The following is a 22,705-nucleotide window of genomic DNA, read 5'->3' on the forward strand; positions in this document are numbered from 1 at the left end:
ATAATGGATGAGGTGACAGAGCAAAAATGTCCCTGGCCATCCTTTGGTTTAGAAATAGTGATTATTGCAAGTGAAACTGAGCACTTGGCACCTTTTTAGTGTTCTAATTCTCAAAGACTCCAGAAAGTATATTCATTGAACTTAAAACAGGTTTCAAACAATTTACTAATTCTTTTGACAATGTTTAAAACTGTATGTGGAAGCTGACTTTAACCAGGAATATGCCAGAATAAACAGAGGATACACTTGCAAGTCAAGTAAAAAAACAGTCTTGCCTCTCAATTAGTGTTCTTCTTTTCAATTTTAGCTGCTCATTTGAAACATTTGGAAAGTTTTTAAGGAATTATGATGGCCCCATACCCCCAAAATATGATTTTGTTAATCTGGGATGGGATTCAGACTAAGGATGAAATGAATTGTTTGAATGTTTTCCAGGTTATTGTAGCTAGGATTGAGAACCATTGTTCCAATGTCTTTATTTTTGGAGTTACCTTTTGGATGAGATATTTTACATGACAAATGTCCCAGCTTTTTAGTGGACCTGTCCCTCATCTTCAGGACCAAGAACGTCACTGCAGGCACAGCTATTAGTGTTCTCAACCTATGTCAATTTTGGTTGGATTCATTGAAACACTGAAAAACCTCTGCATTTGAAAGTCGGAGCCCGGGCCGGGCGTGGTGGCTCATGTCTGTAATCCCAGCACGTTGGGAGGCCGAGGCGGGTGGATCACGAGGTCAGGAGATCGAGACCATCCTGGCTAACACGGTGAAACCCCGTCTCTACTAAAAATACAAAAAACTAGCTGGGCGTGGTGGTGGGCGCCTGTAGTCCCAGCTACTCGGGAGGCTGAGGCAGGAGAATGGCATAAACCCGGGAGGCGGAGCTTGCAGTGAGCTGAGATCTCGCCACTGCATTCCAGTCTGGGAGACACAGCCAGACTCCGTCTCAAAAAAAGAAGGTCGGAGCCCTTCTTTTGCTTTACTTTGTTTATTTATTCATCAGACTGTGCCTTATTCCCAAAAGGATTTAAAGTCACACTAACACTATTAGTACAAAGTAAGTAGCTTTCCTGATCCTTTAACTGAAATTCTTTCTTAGTTCTGGAAAATTTATTATTTAAAAAGAATGTATTCATGTTGTCCAAAGATAACATGCATTCATTTTTTTTTGAGTTTTGCTTCACTTTTATTATATTTTTGTCAAATTTCAGGATTGGAGTCACTGAAACTTGTTATATTCTGCATTGCTTCAGAGAGATTATTGTGGCACTTTCCATAGAAGGAAACCCTTCTTTCTTTATCATAGAGTTTCTAATCTAGCTCCTCTACTCCACCACCAAAAGGCTAGGAGAGGAAATAGACAGGATTGCATCTAGAATTTTCTATAACACAAATATATAAATTTTCCTTATGAAAAAACTCTCCTTTGTTATTCTACCAGTAATCAGCATGCATTTCTTAGTCTCTGAAAAGAATGTCACAAACACTGTTTTTCTGCACTATAAATGGGGAAATACTTGTTTTTGTTAAACTATATTTGTGTAAGTAATTACCATAGTAGCTTTGCGCTTTGACAGGCACATAATTTTAACACAAAAACAACTTCAGTCCTCTAAATTGAATTTTAATGTCCCTCTTTTGCATCAAAACATAGAGCACTTTTCATTGATTTTTATTTGGGAGCCTTTTTTTGTTATCAGAGGTAATCTAGAGTTCAACAAGAATGCCCATCAATAACATCAGTCTTTCTGCAATTAGTCTGTATGAGTACTCCCAAAGCACTCAATTGAATATTGTAATTTCATTTCAAAGAGTGGGAAATCTCTGTCCCGTTCTAACAAATATACAATTTACATGTTTACAGGAGCACCACATCCCTAGTAACCATTAAATCAGTAGTTCCTAAAGTGCAGTCCCCAAGCCAGCAGGTGAGCATCACTTGGGAACTTGTTATAAAAGCAGATTCTTGAGCCTCATTCCAGACCTAGTGAATCAAAATTTCTAAGAGTTAGTCTTAGCAATATGGTTTTAGCAGAACTTTCAAGTGATGCTACTGTAAAGTTTGAGCACTGCTGTGTTCTGAACTGTAAGCTCCCTGAAGGTAGAGGTCATGTGTGTCCCATGCCCCTTCTATTCCTAATGTCTAGCAGAGGAAGCAAATGAATGAGTAAATGAAAGAAGCTACTATGCCTTAGCAGGAGCTGAAAATCTATTAATTAACTGAGAGCAGGTAAGGCCTGATAATACCTGTTACATGTATAATGGCAATAAATAAGAATGAGCTAGTTTGGGACTTTTGTAATTGTAATAAAAAATTAGCTCATTAGTCCTATAGATATACCAATAAATGATTTGGAGTCTAGCATTTGTGATTGAATACTTTTATCTTTTGTGAGTATTTTTCTGAACTGTATAATTTTATGGGGTGATTTGTATAGATATTAATACACAGACTAGTTCTCTAGAGACAGCATTTAACCTGATATTGTACTTAAATTATGACTTGTGAGTTCACTCACCAGTAGCATGTGTGCAGATTTTATTAGTCCATTCTCATGCTGCTATGAAGGCACACCTGAGATTGGTTAATTTACAAAGAAAACAGTTTCAATTGACTCACAGTTCCTCAGGGCTGGGGAGGCCTCAAGAAACTTACAATCATGGCGGAAGGCACCTCTTCACAGGTGGCGGGAGAGAGAATGAATGCCAGTAGGGGAAATGCCAGAGGGTTTTAAATCATCAGATCTCGTGAGACTCACTTACTATCATAAGAAGATCATGGGAGAAACCGCCCCCGTGATTCAATTATCTCCGCTGGTCCTTCCCTTGACTCATGGGGGTTATTACAATTCAAGGTGAGATTTGGGTAGGAACATATAGCCAAACCATATCAAGCATATATAATTAAGTTAAAATTGGTGTTATTTTACTAATTGATATAAGCAATTAGAGCTTTCAGTTAATACTTTTCAAACTTTTTAATAAGCAGTTGGATTTGTTTCTAAGAGAAATTTTAGTCAGAGTTCTATCTGTCAAACAGTTAAAGTAGAGTGGCTCTGCTGGGAGCAGGGCAGAGGTGTTGCTAGCAGCCTTCCCTCTTGGCTGCACTGGAGACTTTGTGTGGTGGTGGTGATTCGGAGACTGGGGGCATTGGGGCCGAAAGAAGGATAATTTTAAAAACCTGGTTCTGGGAAAACACTTTCTGACTGTGCCATCTCAATCAACATTTATATAATGCTTTACATTTTGCAGAAAACTTTTTGCTTTGAAATGGCATTTAACTGCTGTTATTGATAACCAATGATTCAATCATGACACTACTAGGTCTACTTTTAGAAAGGCAAATATCATGGCTATAATTCTGGAAACACTCCCTCTTCTTACTCCCATTGTATAAAAGGTAAAAATGTGTATTATTTCCTGGATTTTTCTATCCCCCAGAAGACAGCAAATGAAAAACTATACCACTTGTCTATCTTCCTCATTTAATTTCTTAGTAATATAATCTGTGTCAAATAAAAAACAAATTTTTACTTATGTAAAATGAGACTTCATTCAAGAGGTTGTTTTTAGAGGTATGAAAGTACCTATTAAACTAGGGGAGAGGATAATTTTGGACAATAAGTAGAAACTTTCCAACCATGAGATATGCAACTATCTGTATGGAGAAAGGAGCTTTTCTTTTATAGAAAGGAGCAAATAAGGCTAGGAAGAACCCGATGTGGGGAAGTGCATAAATGAATGAGATGAACAGGTGGTGGCGGCCTGATAGCACAGTAGATCAGAGAACATTTTACCCTACAATGGGCCTATTCTCTATTTTGGGAGCGGTTGTTGAGGAAAGATTGTGTGCTGACTCAGGCTCAGTGTAAGTAAAAGTTCAGGGACCTTGGGGAAGGAGGAGAATCTTAACCAAAGTTTGCTTGATATGCATTTGGTTCTGATTGATCAGTAGGAACAAAACAGTTCAGCTAATCATTTGTGAAGCAAAACATGGCAATCTTGAGGGTCTGTGCCTGACCTTGTCATAAGGAAACAAAGGGGCACCCTTGAATCTTTCCTAACTCATATGGAGAAGGGTGGGTCTGTGCAGCGAGGCATTTCCAGAAACGTGAAATGATGGGAGTTGGGGGATTTATTAACCTTCATTGTTTTCCAGCATAGCAGGGCTTGGGTAAATATCAACATTGTCATCTATTACATACATCATCTTAATTAGTCTCCATTAAGTGAGGGTAATAAGTTTCTGCCATCTTATGGATGAAGAAGCTCAAAGTCAGAAAGGTTAAACAATATCCCTAGCATCACAATGCAAACATTCAAATTCCATTTTGTTTTGAAGCCAGGACTATTTTCACTCTGCTAAAACATCGTGAAAATCATGAGATCAGAAATAGGGCCAAAGGGCTATCTTATAAACATGGAGCATCAAATCGCAGAGGTCAGAAAGTGTTTTCTTAGAGTGAGGTAATTCAAACTATGCTTCCTTCAGCCACAGTGCCCCGATCAAAGATCACCACACTGTGTCCCACATAGCCCAAAGGAAGGGGGCTAGTAGCATCCCCGCCCTGCTCCAAGAAGAGCAGATTTGCTTTAACTGACATACAGAGCTTCTGACTAAAATTTCATTTAAAGGAAGGGATCCAACTGCTTTAAAAAAATTGATAAATATTAACCTAAGGCTTCACTCTGACCCACAGCATTTCCTGGATGAACCTGAGGATTGTGCTGGCTAAATTCCCTGATTCTAGAAGTTTAATGGACTTTTTGGTGCTTGGATAACCTATTGATCAAAATCCAGTTTCTGAGGTCTATTCTAGTTTTCTCCTAAATTTATGCTTTCTCACTGGTCATTTCCCACCATCGTTCATTGCCCATTTTCAATAGTCTCTTCAGTATTATCGCCATACATAGATCTCCAGTCTTCCATTTTGCTCAGAGCCAATTATGGTATAGACCTCCGCAACTAGAGTCAGAAGATTCTAAAATATTATGACTGAAAGAGCAAATGCCATGCTTTGTTTACAGATCTAAGCAAATATATCATGTGAAGAAAGGCATAGCTTGATTGATAAAACAGACATTGTATATAAGTCCCTTGCTATAAATTATTTCTAGCTCTGTGACTATTGTTCCCATTGGTTGTTATTCTTAACTGAAGAGTTTATTCCAACTATAAAATCTTGTTTATGTAATTATTTTCTCCTCATTTTAAAAATACTATATTAAGTATTCAACTAGATAAGAAAGAAGCACTTTATGTATGACTTTTAACCATATCTGCTTTTTAAAATGATAAATGCAGCTGTTCCATACTTTTTTGTAAAACAAAACAAAACCTAACAAACCAACTAGTCCCAAATAGCTTCCAAGTATAATCAGAAGAAGGCTCAGTTACACATAACATGGCTTTTATTGGAGAAGCTAGGTATTCTTAGGGTTTAAAACTTCTATCTAAAGATGTCCTTTGTTTTAATTTTAAAGAAAGTTTAATTAAAGAAAAACTTGAGTTCTCCCTTGGGAAATAGTATTCTTATAATGATAATATTCTTTTTGTGTAGTAATTATTTTATAGATTAAAAGTGCTGGTGTTTGGAGCCCGGTGGAATGTATTGAAATGCATCTGTTCCCAATGGGTTTTCAGAATATCTATTTAGGGAGGAAGATTGATACAATCATAAAAGCTGACATCTGGCACAATTGGATATTCACAATTTAGATTTTATAGAGGTCTTTTTAAATGACTTCTAGAGATCAGCCTATAAATATTTTGTTTATCAGGACATTATGAAACTTAAATATCATTTTCATGTCCTGTTTAACCTCTCTTTCAATATTTATACCAGATGATGTCGAGTTTCTCATTCCTTTATGATATGAGTTCACCCTCCTATCAAAATGTCCTTCTCCAGAGATTGTCAATGGTGTCATTGAATCAGTCATCTTCATGTGTTATCTTCTGTCCCCTGTCTAGTATACTAGAGACCACACTGATTATAACCTGCAGTGACTCACTCTCATGACCAGTTACCAATCTTGTTTCTTCCAGTGGTGTCCCACAGCCAGCCATAGGTGCTGGAAGCAATTGCATTACCTGAATCGAAGTGTCCTATGACACTGAAACTTGACTGGTCATCTGAAAGTATACCAGGATGGTCTCGATCTCCTGACCTCGTGATCCGCCCATCTCAGCCTCCCAAAGTGCTGGGATTACATGCGTGAGCCACCGTGCCCGGCCTGAGAAAACAGTTTCATACCGTGCTATTGATAGAAATGATGATCATATGATATAAAATATTACCATTTCCCCAAAATACATAATAATATTGTCATATTAGTCTCAAATAAAGATATTGTCATTCCTCCTTATCTATCCTGGTTATAGACTCTTTTAAGGGAGGGATTTGATTTGTGATAATCTATGAATGTGATTGTGCCTGTTTCCTCTAAAGGGCACATTTTTTCCTTTTTTTTTTTTTTTCTTTTTGGAGACTGAGTCTTGCTCCATCACCCAGGCTGGGGTGCAAGCAATTCTTGTGCCTCAGTGTCCCAAGTAGCTGGGACTACAGGCACACGCCACCAGACCTGGCTAATTTTTGTATTTTTAATAAGGACACGGTTTCGCCATGTTGGCCAGGCTGGTCTGGAACTCCTGGCTTCAAGTAATTCGCTTGCCTCGGCCTCCTAAAGTGCTGAGATTAGAAGGGTGAGTCAACATGCCCAGCCTAAAGGGAACTTTTAAGCCAGTTAACACCAAACGCTTTTACCAATGGTGACACAAAATTGACATAGGCAATATCACACTTCAAGTTAAGGCTTTTCCTTGTGGCAGAGGGAGTTGGTATTGAAGCAGCAACAATTCCTTATAGGCAATGGCTAAGTGCAAATTCTTGGGCTCAGTAAATGAGCTGAGTTGACAGTTTGGTAGTGGGGAGAAGAGAGGAAAAATGGAAGTATTCAAAATCAGAAATCAGAAAGGAAACTTGAGTCCAATGAGATGTGCATAGACATGGGAAGAGGCGCATCTGAAGCCAGAAGCCAGGGTGGGAAAGGACTCTATGCCAAGATCCTCAAATTAGTTATCTTTTCATTTAGTCTCTAAATTTGTATAACTGCTGTTGGAAAGATATCAATGAAATACAGTGCTTAAATGCCCAACTTAACATCTTTCAATTGTATCTCCTTGTCTTAGGATACAGTCCTGATTCTTGATGTATGATTTAATATGTCCTGGACCCTGTTGTATTCTTTATCCCTCTAGTTGTATTTCCAGCATTTCCCCGTCTCTTCTGTTCATCTATACAATATAGACTGAGTTGCAGTTCAGAAATACACCATGAGTTTTACCTCTGATCCTTTTCACATATTGTTTCTTTGTCTGAAGCACTCTGTAACACCTGTATACCCATACTTCCTGCCCCCTACACTCCTAAGATTTTATTTCCAGTGTTTGCCACAGAAGCCAGAAAACCAGAAATCATGTTATTGTCTTCTGTTTAGTCTTATTGGTTCCCCCCACTAGAATGTAACTCCATAAAAGTAGGGAAAGAGTGTGTGGTTCTTCACTGTATATCCACTTCCTAGACCACTGCCTGACATATGCAGGCACTCTGAAAGTATTTTTTTGAATAAATGATGAATGGATGCATGGCTAGATTGATGGATGAATGAATGGTTGGATGAACACGCAGCACATACTCAATAAATGCCTATTGTGTAGCTGTCCAGTAAGGGTTACAATTGTAACTGGTGCAAAGGGCATGGACTCATGGAACCAGACCCAATTCTCCTGGATGTCAGCTTGATATGTTAGCCAGAGTGCTTTTTGATTTTTTCATATAAAAATGGTCCCATCTCTGGAGTGTTAAGAGTCACTAAACGTTCTCTGGGCAATTACTATTCTATTGGTATTATTCCATTACATAGTAATTATAAGGATTCAGTGAGCAGTAAGGTAGAGTGAAGGCGTATGTATTGTCGCTTTTATTGAGCATTTATTATATGACAGACACCGCTTAAAGGGTTTATTGGATAATCTTTTCTTCTTCTTGGTATCACTCAGCATAGTAACATTATCCCAATTTTATAACATTAATGTATATGTAGCCTGTGTGGCTCAATAGTGTGGTTGAAATTACATCCTAGAAAGTCCAAGGGATGTAAAGATTCTCCAAGTTCTTAATTTGTCTATGTCAAACTCATTAATGAAACAATTAATTGGTTATTCCATTTGTTAATATTGCCATGTTTTCTTTCCCATTTTACCACATACTTCAGATACTCCTAAATGCCTGACTTTTTAACGCTACCCTATCTCTGTCTCCTTCCCTAGCTCCTAAATTTCACTTTCTTTGTCTAGCACATCTGTGTTTTATTGTTTTGCCCCTCCCCCATTCTTGATTGCTGAAGCCTGAAAGACAATGCTTGTCTAGGCAGAAATGGAACACAGTCAAAACTTTGCAAAATTAGAGAGATTTTTAGCAGATTGAAAGGAGAAAAAATTTTCTTTTCTGTCATAGAGAGAGAAGAAACTTATGCTCACAACTCTTACAGCCATGTGTCTATGTTAAGTAATGAGGTAGTTTTATCCTTATCTCCTCAGCTCTCAAATAATGATAGATGTGTTACTAAAACAAATGGCCTGGGGTGTTCACAGTGTTCGTTGATTTTGCTTTTATTGTTTGGGTGGGGGAAATCTTTCTTTTTACCCACCTGTTATTAGTTGAATTGTATCCACCCTAAATGATATGTTGATGTCCTAACCTTCACTTCTTCAGAATATGCCTTTATTTTGAAATGGAGTCATTGGAAATACAGTTAGTTAAGTTAAAATGGGGTCACAGTAGATTTGAGTGGGCATTTAATCCAATGACTGATCTTTTATAAGAAGAGGATCCTCCTCTAGAGGTTTGGGTAGGAGCATAGCCCTGCCAACACCTTGATTCTGAACTTCTAGCCTCCAGAGGTGTAAGACAATGCATCTCTGGTGTTTTAAGCCAATCTGTGGTGCTTCATTACAGCAGCCCTAGGAAATACACTACCTTTTAAGACAAATTAACTTGGAAAATTATTGACTGTACAATGAGGAAATTCCTAGGATGACTACTATGTTAATGGAACAACCAACTCTGTAAAATATTTTAAAGAAGTTTATTCTGCCGGGCACAGTGGCACATGCCTGTAATCCCAGCGTATGCCACTGTGCCTGACATGTTGGGAGGCCGAGGTGGTAGAATTGCTCGAGGCCAGCAGTTTAAGACCAGCTTCAGCACCGAGAGAGTCTGTCTCTACAAAAATAAATAAATAAATAAATAAATAAATAAATAAATAAATAATCTGGTTGTGGTGGTGTGCTCCTAGTCCCAGCTACTCAGGAGGCTCTAGATGGGAGATTGCTTGAGCCCAGGGTTTCGAAGATGCAGTGAGCTATGATTGTACCACAACCTTCAGTCTGGGCGACAGAGTGAGAACCCATCTCAAAATAAGTAAATAAGTAAATAAATAAATAAAACAATTTATTCTGAGCCAATATAGTTGACTCTGGTCCTGTGAAAACACAAACCCAAGAAGCCTTGAGTAATTACAAGGCAGTCGAATTACAGTGTGTTTTTATATACTTCAGGGAGGCAGGAGTTACAGGCAAAGATATAGATCAATACTTGGAAAGTATATACAGGTTCAGTAGACTATCTTGAAGCAGGGGCTTACAGGTTATAGGTGGATTTATAGATTCTTTAATTTGAAGTTGGTTAAAGGAGTAAGATTCTGTTTAAAATTTAGAATCAGCAGAAAATAATGCTTTAAGGTAACATAAGGATGCTATGTAGCATGATTGATAGTGGCCAAGGGTGACCAAATCCTTGCTTTGCATTGCCTTAGATCTTGTTTCCAATTTGGTATTTTATTGTCACAAAGAGTCTGTTCTGTCTTAGGGTCTCTATTTTAACATGAATGCTGGGAAGTTGTTGCTCCTAAACTCTAAAGTGGAGAGAGTATAATGAGATTTGTCTGACCTCCCTTCCCACTATAACTGAAAACTCAGTTTTTAAGATTTCTCTGGGTTCCCCTTGGCCGAGAGGGTGTCTATTCTGTTGGTGGGGGGAGATTAGGATTTTATGTGTAGTTTATAACTAACAGATACACATTCAAGGGAACTGCGAATATTTTTCAAGAAAATCAAGAAACTTCTAGCCATAACGATGGTGCTATTAATGTTGGTCCTTTGTCTGTTTGCTCTCCTCCTAAGTATTTTCTACTCTCTTTGGAAATCACTTTCCCCACCATCCCCTATGGTTAGCCCTGAACTTTGAAAGGGTAGTGTTACAATGGATGAGGCCGCCCAGAGGGTATATTAGCCTAGTACCATTGAGATGGCCTTAATCTCCGGAAACCTTCATATTCTTTGGCCCAGGTCACATCTAAGAGATGAAAAGCTACGGTCTTTGCTCTTGTGTGTGTTTAGTTCCTTTCTTATCTCCCGGAGACTCTGCCAGATTAAATAGCAGATATCTAAAAAGTATTTTAGGCCCTTGCTACCTAAAGGGAAAAAGACATTATTGTTATCTTCTGAGGTAGGACATTAAAAATTGTGATCTCAATCACATATTTAGCTTTTCTCTTGTTGATCTGATCTTTGGATGAGAAGTTGAAAGTCAAGCACCTTTTACTTTGAAAATATATCATTACATCTTCATTTGTATTCCTGGGGCTAACAACAGAGCAGTGATTTGTACCATCGTTCTGCCCACGTTGTCCTTTTTGGTAATTGTGTAATTGCTTAATAAAAGAAGATTAATTCAATTAATGGAAATTGAGCAACTTTCTTTAAAAACAATAAGACACAATTTATTTCATTATTATCATAAAAATAGAAATGCCCATAGTAGAAAATTTGAGCAAAACAAACAATGAAGGAAACAAACCACCCACAATTGCTTAACATTTGTGTTTTAATTTCCAGCATTTTTCCATTAAAGTTTAGTAGTATGCTTAAACCATAGTTTTCATTTGGTATCTTGCTTTTTATTTCACTTATTATCAGAATTTTTTTCTCTTATACAAAATACTCTGCAAGCATCATCTTAAGTAACTGCATAATATTTTTTCAATTAGGATATATCATCATTTCTATAACTGTTGTCTGTTTCAGCAACTTATATTTAATAACTTAAAACAAAAGTTTTAAAATAAATTTAAAATTTTACATTTTAAATATACTCAATTACCAACTATCTGATGAATGAACAGCTATGATGAAACTACCCACATTTGTTAATAATATTCTGTATGAGTTCTACCATTTTATCCTTTTTCTCCAAAACTCAGCATCCACAAAGAACTGGCCTGGAGATAGTATGATAACACCACTCATTTTACTTTCTTCATGCTAAATTCTGTGAAAGATATTGTTACTGGAAAAGGGTCTGATCCAGACTCCAAGAGGGTTTTTGGACCTCACAAAAGAAAGAATTCAGGGCAAGTCCATAGAGTAAAGTGAAAACAACTTTATTAAGAAGTAAAGGAATAAAAGAATGGCTACTTTCCCATGCGTCCGTGTGAAGAGACCACCAAACAGACTTTGTGTGAGCAATAAAGCTTTTTAATCGCCTGGGTGCAGGCAGGCTGAGTCCAAAAATAGAGTCAGCAAAGGGTGGTGGATTATCATTAGTTCTTATAGGTTCTGAGATACGCAGTGGAGTTAAGAGTAATGTTTTGGGGGCAGTGGGTGGATGTCACAAAGTACATTCTCAAGGGTGGAGAGAATTATAAAGAACCTTCTTAATGGTGGGGGAGATTACAAAGTACATTGATCAGTTAGGGTGGGGCAGAAACAAATCACAATGGTAGAATGTCATCAGTTAAGGTTATTTTCACTTCTGCAGATCTTCAGTTGCTTCAGGCTATCTGGATGTATACGTGCAGGTCACTGGGGATATGATGACTTAGCTTGGGCTCAGAGGCCTGACAGCTACTCCATAGCCAGAGCAGTGGGAAAGATTGCTCAATTGAGTATATTTATAGTTATTTCTTGATTATATGCTAAACAAGGGTTGGATTATTCATGAGTTTTCCAGATATGAGAGTTCTTCCCCTTTTTAGACCACATAGGGTAACTTCTGGATGTTGTCATGGCATGTGTAAGATGTCATAGTGATGATGGGAGTGTTTTTTAACAGTCTAATACATTATAATTAGTGTATAATGAGCAGTGAGGATGAATAGAGGTAACTTTTATTGCCATTTGGTAAGTTTTAGTCAACTTCTTTCCCTCATCCTGTTTCAACAGCAGGGTCTTTGTGTCTTGTGTCTTGTGCTGACCTCCTATCTCATCCCGTGACTAAGAATACCTACCCGCTTGGGAATGCAGCCCAGTAGGTCTCAGCCTTATTTTACTCAGTACCTATTCAGGATGAGGTCGCTCTGGTTCAAATGCTTCTGACAATAACAAGGTGCATCAGAAACAACACTGATACTTCCAGCACATATAACAAACAAAATATACACGGTCATAACTATAATTCAAAGGAAAAAATATCATACGAAATCCATGTATACAAATGTTACTGTAGGTTAAATAGGAGAAGTATTTCAGGTAAGGACACCCACAAACAACGTAAAAAATGAAATTTGAGTTACAATTTAAGATGAATACGTATGTTTAAAGTAGTTGTACATTTGAATGGGCTGAATGGAGAGAAGACAGAGGTAAAGGTTAGAACTATCTTTATAATGGAAAATAGAAATTTCAGCATATCTCCTTTAAACAACTTTGAGTTGCTGAAAAGCCTCTGCTTCCTGTAAGGCACAATTTTTCAAGTTGCTGAAAAATCTTTGCTTTCTGTAAGGCACAATTTCTGACACTTATGACATACTGAACTCTTGGGCTGCTGCACCACCTGATCCAATCTTTGTGCATTTCTACCTCTCCAAATTGGTTGTATGGTTAACTAAAATAAGTTGTTTTTATTTTTAAACAATTTATACTAATGTTTCCTGTTATTGTATATATATATAGCAATTTAAAGCATGTAGGCAAAGAAATACACCTGCAAAAAGAAAAATGTTTCTCTTCTATAAATGCAAATTTAGTGCATGGAAAACCCACAGCATAGATGAACTACATACAAATTATGGTACAATTATTGGTTGGAGGATAGACAATTATAAAAGTGTGGAGGAACAAGTTTGTAAATATAGAAGAATTGTATACATAAATTGCTTCAAAAATGTTTCTAAGAACTTACTCTATTATTGCAAAAAATATGTGATCGATACAGTTGGTAAATTCATACTTTAAAAAATGGCCTAAGCTTTACATGAAACAATTGGCAAATGAATGTATTATTTACTTATTTTTTTCTTGGATCAAAATTTTTAGAAATTTTATCTTTTAAATTCACCTAATTTTAATTGATCAATTAAAGATGAAAAGTAAACAAAAATTTCATAGTTCATGTTTAATACAGTAAATGTCTGGATGATATAAGGACTTGAATTCCAGACTAAGAAGTTTTAACTTTATTTTGGGCTATTTGCGAGATATTGTATGATTTGAGGCAGAGAAGTAACATAACCAGATGTGTCATTATAAGATGACATAAACAAGCTCTCAATCTTGCTCAAGATGAATTAAAATAGACTAGAAGAGAGGGGAATAGTAAAGACTTTGATAAAATAAGACAAGTAATATAAAAAACTACATTATTGACACTCAGAATGAGGACAGAGATGGATATTTTTCAGGTAGAACATAGGAATTAGCAATTGCTTAAATGTAGTGCCAATGAGATGATACCAAGATTTTAAGATTACAATACTGTACAGATGAAAGTGACAACAAGAGTAATAGGAAACAAAGGAGAGAAATACTTGAGGAGTGAGCAGTTAGGAGGCACAGAAAGTCACGTTTGATTTTGTGTCTGTCAAATGGAGAGTTTGAGTTACACATCCTATTCTCTCTTCTCAGTCAAGAGGATCTAGTCTCCTATGGAAAGTAAATAACTAAACAGAATCTGGAGCTTGGTGGTTGGTATTTATTTGCAGAGAGATGCTACATGAAGCCATAAGAGAAAAGATGTAATCATATACAGTTAAAGCCAAGTGATCCCAACCTCACAGAAGTAAAGGAAGTTGAGAGTTCATGTAAACTCATGTGGGGAAAAAAAGGTCTATAACCTGTAACAACTAAGATGTTAATGGTGACCCTAGATAATTAGTTAAAAATGATCATCAGAGTCTTCGAGGAGCTAAGGAGCTAGTCTGTGGTCCCAAAAGGGAGGCAGTGAATGTGGAATTCTAAGAAATCTGCCTTGGAAATTATGAATAAAATAAAAATAAGAATTTGAAAAGGGGATTTTATTAATGGCAGAGGTCTTAGGAAAAAATAATCCATTGAGGCAGATAAAATTACAATTGAAGAATCCATTTGAATTTTGACTTGAAAAAATTTTTTTAGTAAGTTACAAATAAACAAAATAGGCACTAACACTGACATTAAGACAAGCATGTTTAATATTGTGTGAACAAAGGTAGGTGCGCTGAAAAAGTGTTTTTTCTAAAATAATGTAGAAAAATTGAACTGGTTATATAGATAAATATCTGTATATGTATGTTTAGGAGAAAGCATAATATCAAAAAAATAGAGGAAAAAAGAACATATGCTTCCACCAACATATGAGTTTTGAGAAGCTTGGTAGCCCAGAGAACATTTACAAGTTGCAGAACATGCACTTAGCAGTTGGTATGGAGAATATAAATATAATTTTAAATAACACTTAAGAATGGAATACCTAATTTAAAAATTTGCATTTTTAAATTCTATTTCATTTTATCTGATTATATCAAGGAGAAAATCTCAGTTTGGTGTTAACATGTCTTTTGTTTCCTAACTTCTTTTTATATTAAAAGAGAATGGTCCGCCACCTCACAGCATTTGTCAGGCAATATCTGGCAAGAGTTTAATTATTTGCTTGAATTGAATTCATTTTTATAGTTACCTTTTATATATAGCCAATTATATTCATTTTCTCATTATTGTCATGATATAAACACTCATTTAAGACAAGTTCAAGTTAAACAAGTGTGGCAATCAAATATATACTCACTAAATAATAGCACAGATAGATGTATGAAGTCACATCCTCACAGTAGTGAAAATGGATTCAAAGACAAGTGCTTGGGAAACAGTGGCTTAAAAAATGTTTTAATCTGGGAATTAGAAAATAAATGACCTTCCAATGGTTAATTTGTTGAGTTTTGAGACAGTTATAGAATAATTCAGAGCGTTAGCTTACTTGTTAATAAGAACTACTCATTAGGGGTGTGAGGAGGTCACATGAACTAATTTATGGCAAATGAATTAAGCAATCTTAAGTATTTGGTCTACAAAATTCATTACTTGTCAGCATTCCCACTTGTCATGAAAGTTGTGATTTGTTCAAGAAAAGTGTACTTTAAAATAGAATGTTATGTATTGCCTTAACAACTGTTTATTCAGCACCTACTATGTAGCAAACACTGTCATATCTCTTTGAGCAATACATAGATCTCTTTTCACATAGCTTATAGTCTTGTGTGGTTAAAAATGAACAGTCAGTTTAATTCAGGCATTAAAATCTATTCATCATATTACCAAGCTCAATCATTTCCTTTTCACTACTAGACAAGTTTAGAACTGCAAATAGAAATTATTTTTTCTTTTGGAGGTATGACAGATTCTCCACTTCCATTATGAAGGAATTATTCAACTTATCTATAATAACAACCTCATGTCCCCGGGAAATTTAGATTGAAGGCCTGAATGATACTCATTATAGTCTTCTAATTATTTGGTTTCCTAAATACGTAGCACAAGGAAATACAGGCCTTCCCTTTTAGCTGTCATAATAAACAGTGATGTTAACAGTGCAATCTACCAATTAGAGGATCTACATAGAGCATAGTTTTGACAGAAAAATTAAAGAGGAAGGTTGAAAGATTCAGGACCAGCCAGTAGTGGAACCTTGGCTTGCTAAGCAATGGTAGTGTGTAGGAGGCAAGATAGATTAGGTATTGCCATAGTAACAAACATCCCCAAATCCCAGTGAGTTAAAGATAAAGGATTATTTCTTGTTCACAATGCATGTCTGTCTTGTTATGAGCCTCTACTCCATGTGGTCTTCACTCTGAAATACTAGCTGATAAAAGTTCCATCATTCAATAACAGCACTATCGCAACATAACAATGCTTATGTTGAATAGAGCACTGAAGACTCAAGCACAACAATTAAATACTCTGACCCCAAAATAACATAGGAAACTTCTGTTCAACTTCATGACCTAGAAATAGTCTCAAGGCCACATATAATAGACACGTGGAGGTATATTATTTTTCATTGTATAGATATAGAGAAAAAATATATTTTGGTGAATAATAATATCTACTACACTATGTAATAATATTAATTTCCTCACATCATCTTATGCCCATTTCAGAGTACCAAAAGCAAAAACAAAGAAAAAAGAAAAGAAAATCAAACTAAGACTTTATTTTAACTATTAAATATAACATAATACATCCGTATTCTTTTGTTTGGCTGTGTCAAATAGATTTCTTCAGCAGGTGGGCATTAAAAAGAAGGAGGAGGAAGAGGAAAAGAAGTTAGGAGTTTGAATTAGGTCTTAATACTTGAGGATGAACATTCACTATTTGACACTAAAATTAAAAAGAAAATCTCTACTCTTTTTCACAAAGAAAATTTATTCAGATGAGCTTTGCTGACCTGGCAGTATATATGATTTATAAAGAAACTTGAATATAAATATAAGAATTATTAGCAAAGTGTGGTACATGCAATTAAAATGTATACAGAAAAAAATACTATCTCAAAGACAAAGTTTAATTGAAATTTTGTATTTACTCAATGCTTTAATTTCAAAGTTCAAAGTGTATTAGATGGAATGCAAAATACTATATTGGATTTACCTTATATAGAAGTTATCTATTGTTGCATGACAAACTGTCTCACAACATAGTGACTTAGTTTATTTCTCATAATTCTGTAGGTTGGATTGACTTTTATTGCTAGTGTCGCCTTGACTTTCTCATGGAATTGCATTCATCTGGAGGCTCAGTTGAGGCTCATGTTCTACAGTGGTCTTGCTCGCATAGTAGGTACCTCAGCTGGATTGCCCAGAAAGGCTGTCTCTCCACATGTTCCTTCATCTCTGGCTTCTTCACCCAGTAGAAGCTGCATTTCGAAGTATCAAGCCTCAATGTATCAGCGCTTATAAAATTTCTGCTTGTTTTATATTTGTTGACGCCCTAGGGGCCAAAGTAAGTCATATGCCTAAGGCCAGAATCAGTGTGGGAAGGGCTACCTAATTGCTTAAATACTAGGAAGTATGGTTCTTTCTGAGTTAGTACTATAGCAATCTGCTACTGACCACCTTCTGTGTCCATTGAGTCCTTTCTCTTCAGCATGCAAAATAATTTGACTTCCTTGCAAGACCCCACATGTCCCATCCAAACATGTCACCAAACATGATGTCTAAAGCCTTGTAATTTGCTTTAGGTCCAGATGTGAATGAGGATCCCTATTGCAACCCGTGTTGATCAAGAGACTAGTGAACTACAAAAAGGTTTTACTAGGTACTACCTTAAATCTGACTTAGGTCTTACAAGAAGTTTTACAACCTTATTTTCCAATTAATCTTTATCCTGAAGCTATTTTTTGATTTTTTTAAAAAAATTAGAAGGGTAGAAATACTAAAAACATGACAATTTTTTAATATTTTATTTTATTTTAATTTCTGGGATACATGTGCAGGGCATGCAGGTTTGTTAAATGTGTGCCATGGTGGTTTGCTGCACCTATCAACCCATCACCTAGGTATTAAGCCCTGCATGCATTAGCCATTTTAAAAATTACAAATTAAGTAGTACTTGGTTATTTTATTAATTTCTCTACATTCTACTTTCAATTGAGTGCATTTTCTTTAAAGTCTACTCTTTATTTTTATACCTGCCCCTTACATAGCTCAGAAAAGGCAAATAACATTTTTAATGTTATTTGAAATCTCCATATCCATATATAAAAATTCATTTGGCATGTTTTCTATTATTCAAGTTACTGTATGTAATGGTCTTTTCAATTATTTTATAATCGTCCTTTCTTTCGGTTTTCAATAGTAGTTTTCGTAGTTAACTTCCCACTTCAACTAAGAATATCCTTCCTGTGGGTTGAACTGTGCCCTCATACAATATCATGTCTACCACATTCTGCTGGTCTAAAGCAACTCATGAAGGCATACTGTGGATGAACAAAATCTACCTTGATGAGCAAAAATGCAAAATACAGTTGGGTAGATAAACAGACTACCTTGATGAGTGAAACTGCAAAATAAAATGGCTTTTTTTCCCAATCTACCACAGTTTTGTTATATGATAATAATAATAATGCAAAAATATGTTTGAAAATCACTTGCTTGTCAATAAAAAGCATACAAATTGAGTTTATTTGTTAATGATATATAATAATAATACTTAGTGTTGTTTCAGACAAAAATAGGCATATTCTTATGCCAGAAACTAAAGTTAGAAAATCTCATTACTAATGAGTTTATTGATTACCACCTGGTTTTATTAAATGAAGGAATTTTTTGGAGAATGTGAATTTTTTGAGGATTGCCTTATGTCTCTAAATGTTAAATATTTTTATATCATGATTCAACATGGGCTTTTGTCAATAATTTTATAGAGATAACCATCAGAAAATATATCTGGTCTTTCTGATTGTCACTTCAGATTCTAATGGCCATGTCTGGAGACAGATGGCCTTGCTTACTCTCCAGATAGACCTTTGTTAATTTTGACTACTCTGGAGCAATTCTGGATGGGGCTATATAATAGTTGTTTTCCCTGTGTCCTTGAGGATCATTTGCAAATACCCTGATGTTTCAAACATTCTGGCTGAAAACATATATACAGTAGCCTCTCACTCTCAAACTGATGACTGGTGTCCATAGAAGTATTATCTTCTCATATCCCTGATGGGGTTGGGTATCCCAGCCCTAGGATTCTGACTCTTTAGCCTCTGTAATTCTTTGATTATTATTTTAAAGTCATCATATATCTATTTCCAAATGGATGTAATTTCAATCCATGACATTGATACAAATGTATAGATGTCTTCCAACTTTTATTTCCCATATTCTGGAAAATTGTCAGCTGAGTGAAAGAAATAATAAATAGAGGAAACATTTTTTTTTTGGATTTTAACATAGAAATGACATTTTTACCCATAAAATAATCACTTCTAAAATAGAATAATTACCATTCATGTTAATGACTGTCTCTGTTTATAGATAGAAAATTAAGTTTTTAAAAAGCATATTAAAAGAAGCAGTGTAGAATCTGAGAGCAGAAGAGCTTGCTATATAGGAATTTTTACTCTAGTCCTGTATGCTTGGTTTGGCTAAGTTTATAGTGAATTACCAAGTGCTGTAGAATGAAGAAAAGACAGTTCCCTAGCCCACTGGCACTGCTGAATGGAACATTCATTACAGAATTCTTGGACTTATAGAACCTGGCTTATATTTTCTACTGAAAAGTACTTGGGATATGATAGAAGTTTGGATTGGTGGCAGAAGATGGAGTTTTAATCATGGCGTTCACTTACGAGACATGTGGATATCGAATTATAGTATGCCTGATGCCTCAGTTTCTTCATTTCTAAATTGATGCTAATAATACCTAACTTCTCTATCTGGTATGGGTAGAACATAAAATAGCATGTGTTCAAGCACTCTGTGAACTTAAAGAATTGTAACTTACCATTTTTGATGTTTCTTATCATTATTATCTTGAATTCTTCTAAGGATAAAATTTTATTCACCGAAGAAACCAGCGGGTTGTTTCTATATGAAACTGTGCAGAACCCAGGCATTTAGGCTTCAAAAATCAATTGCCTAAGTATAGGAGAGAAAAGACATGCTGTGGCAATAACTCACTGAAATAATGTTATGGGGCAATGAGTTGATCTCAAACTTAATGTGAGTACACAATGTGAAGTGACTGCAAGACTCTGGCGTGATTAGGAAGAAAAGAGTTTAGGTAGGAAGTTGTAGTCTTATTCTTCTCTGCATTGATTAAACCACACACCCAGAATATTGAGTGCAATTGTCAGCATAATATTTCAAAGAATTAGAGGAAATCCAGAGTAATTCCAGGGTGAGATTTGTGAAAGGCTTAGAAATCATATCACCTGAGAAAAATTTGAGTGAACTCAGAGAAGCTGAGAAAGAATGAGTAAATTTATCCTGTATTCTTCTGAGGACAAAGCTAGAACCAATGGTAGAATTTATTTTAAAAAATTATAGCTCAGAATAGAGAAAGCATTTTTAAAATCCAGAATTGCCTGAAGGCAAGACATGATGACTCACTGAGCAAGGAATTTACCCTCCTTGGAGGTGCTTCAAGAGAGGCTGCCTGACCTCCCTCACCACACTTACATAGGATGGGAATTTCCAATTGTGTTGGAGGTTTTATTGGATGATCTCAAGTTCTTCCAACAATTCACTGTACATACTCAAGACTGCTATAAAATATTTAGTATAGTGCTCCCTTAGGCTGAACACATACTAAAGTTGGAATAATACAGAGAAGATTAGCATGACCCCCATACAAGGATGACACACAAATTTTTTAAGCATCAATATATATGTATATAAAATAAATAAAATAAAATTATAAAATAAATTATTTAGTATACCAAAAGCCTCATTTTCTGAAATCCATGAAATCCTGATTTTATGAGATGTTTCATTAAGAATATAGTCTACCTATAAGATACTTTTGGGGTACTCCACCTGTTATAGTTCATCTAGAGTATGACGGTACACATCGTTAGACTGGAAACTCTGAATTCTAACAATAAAGATACCTGAAAAATATGTTTGGCTCAATTTTATCTTAACTTATTTGATCATGCAATATTTATCTATATTTCTATCGATTTATTTTTACATATAATCTCTATTACTAACCTGTGTAATGATTGGCACAAGAAATCATCTGGGCATATTAAAAGTTATGATTTTAAAAATAAGTGATCCAGATCTCTTCTAATTTATAAGATATATATTATCAGTTGAAAATGTCAAAGTTTTAATTATTTTCAAATATGAGGCAGTTTTCAGAATGCAACACAATTTGATCTAGCTTCCTAGGATAGTGGAGGAGTTATGATAAAACTGAGCGCCTAACATATCAAACCTTCCAGCATCATTCCAGCTATTAGTAATGAGTATCAAAAAACTTGAGGGTATACTTGTTTGCCGACAGAACTAACAGAATGTGGCTGGGTTCAATCAATATGTTTTACCCTATTGTATTTTGAAGAGTTAAACTGTTACTTGACCAAAGGCTGAAATCCTAGATGTGTCTACAGAGTTCAGCAGTATTTTCCTGATATCTCAGCTAGCTATTTCTCTTCAACGTATATCCATTTGGTTCAAGGTTTTTTTACATATATTTTTGCTTTTGCATTTCTCCAGCTTCCCAGCAGTGTTTCCTATGAGTAAGGAGATGTTTATTATATATACCACCAATTTGACTTTATTCTACATTTTTCTTTATTTATCCCAGCTTAGGATCATGTCATTCCCCTACCATTTGTGTGAATTTTTCTAGGTAAGGTTTTTTTTTTTTTTTCCCCCCCTGCTAATGATGGCAACACCTCTACATTTAGTTCTCAGGCTGACTTTCCTGGAATTGGTTGTTTAGAACTGGAAATTATTGATCTGCCTAGGCTTGATCTGTGCTCCCTTTATCTGAGCTGACAATATTTGCTCTATGATTCAGCTAACATCTCCTTTCCTCAGGGTCATCCCTTTTATTTTATCCTCTAGCATGTGGACAGTCCTCCTATGGCAATGTGTTCTGACCCCCTCCTGTGATCTGATCCTGACAGGGCCAGAGAAAATGTTCAGGTTAATGAAGAGCCTCATTATAAACACACATCCACTTGCTCTTGTGTTGACTCACATTAAATTCTCCATGTGATTATATTCTGGGTTGAATTATCTAACATTTAACGATGTACTAGGCGTTGAATAGTATAGTAAATGCTTCTGCTTAGTAGGAAAGGGAAGGCGTTGGAAATAATTTAAAAGAAGTATTACAAGGGAAAAGTACATAAAGATGTATTGCAAATTTATCATAAAGTCTGAATGAAATAAAGTAGCTATTTTCAGAATTCAGAATGGGAACATTAATGTCAAGTATGTATTGCTTATCAAGCGTACTCCTTATCGGTGTGAGAGAGTTTCACAATATATAAAAGTTATAGCTTTGCTAAACTGTAAATACAATAAGATCAAAGGCTGACTTTTTAAATGACCAATATATCCTATAATGTCATGGTTTTTGTAAGAAATAGGTGGTACTCCAAAAAGGGGTATTTGAAAGAAGTTTGAATAAAAAGGATCTTTATGAGGAAATCTTGGTTAAAAGAAACCAACAGAGGATGGCAAAGCACCTTTAGGTTAGTTTATTAGTTTGTTTTTACACTACTATAAATACTTACCTGCGACTGGGTAATTTATAAAGAAAAAAGGTTTAACTGACTCATAGTTCCACAGGCTTAACAGGAAGCATGACTGGGAGGCCTCAGGAAACTTACAATCATGACAGCGGGCAAAGGGGAAGCAAGCACGTCTTACCGTG

At 35.7% G+C, this 22,705-nt stretch overlaps 1 protein-coding gene and 1 non-coding gene across 3 annotated transcripts in view; both read left to right on the forward strand.

Annotated features, from left to right (window-relative positions):
* Positions 1-22,705, forward strand: part of LRRC4C (leucine rich repeat containing 4C) — a 1,320,805-nt gene that overhangs the window by 313,144 nt on the left and 984,956 nt on the right. The window lies entirely within an intron of this gene.
* Positions 20,598-20,703, forward strand: LOC112607428. The gene has a single exon (XR_003115781.1). It is a non-coding gene; the product is annotated as a U6 spliceosomal RNA (small nuclear RNA).

This window comes from Theropithecus gelada, chromosome 14, assembly GCF_003255815.1.
Source record: "Theropithecus gelada isolate Dixy chromosome 14, Tgel_1.0, whole genome shotgun sequence".
NCBI lineage: Eukaryota > Metazoa > Chordata > Mammalia > Primates > Cercopithecidae > Theropithecus > Theropithecus gelada.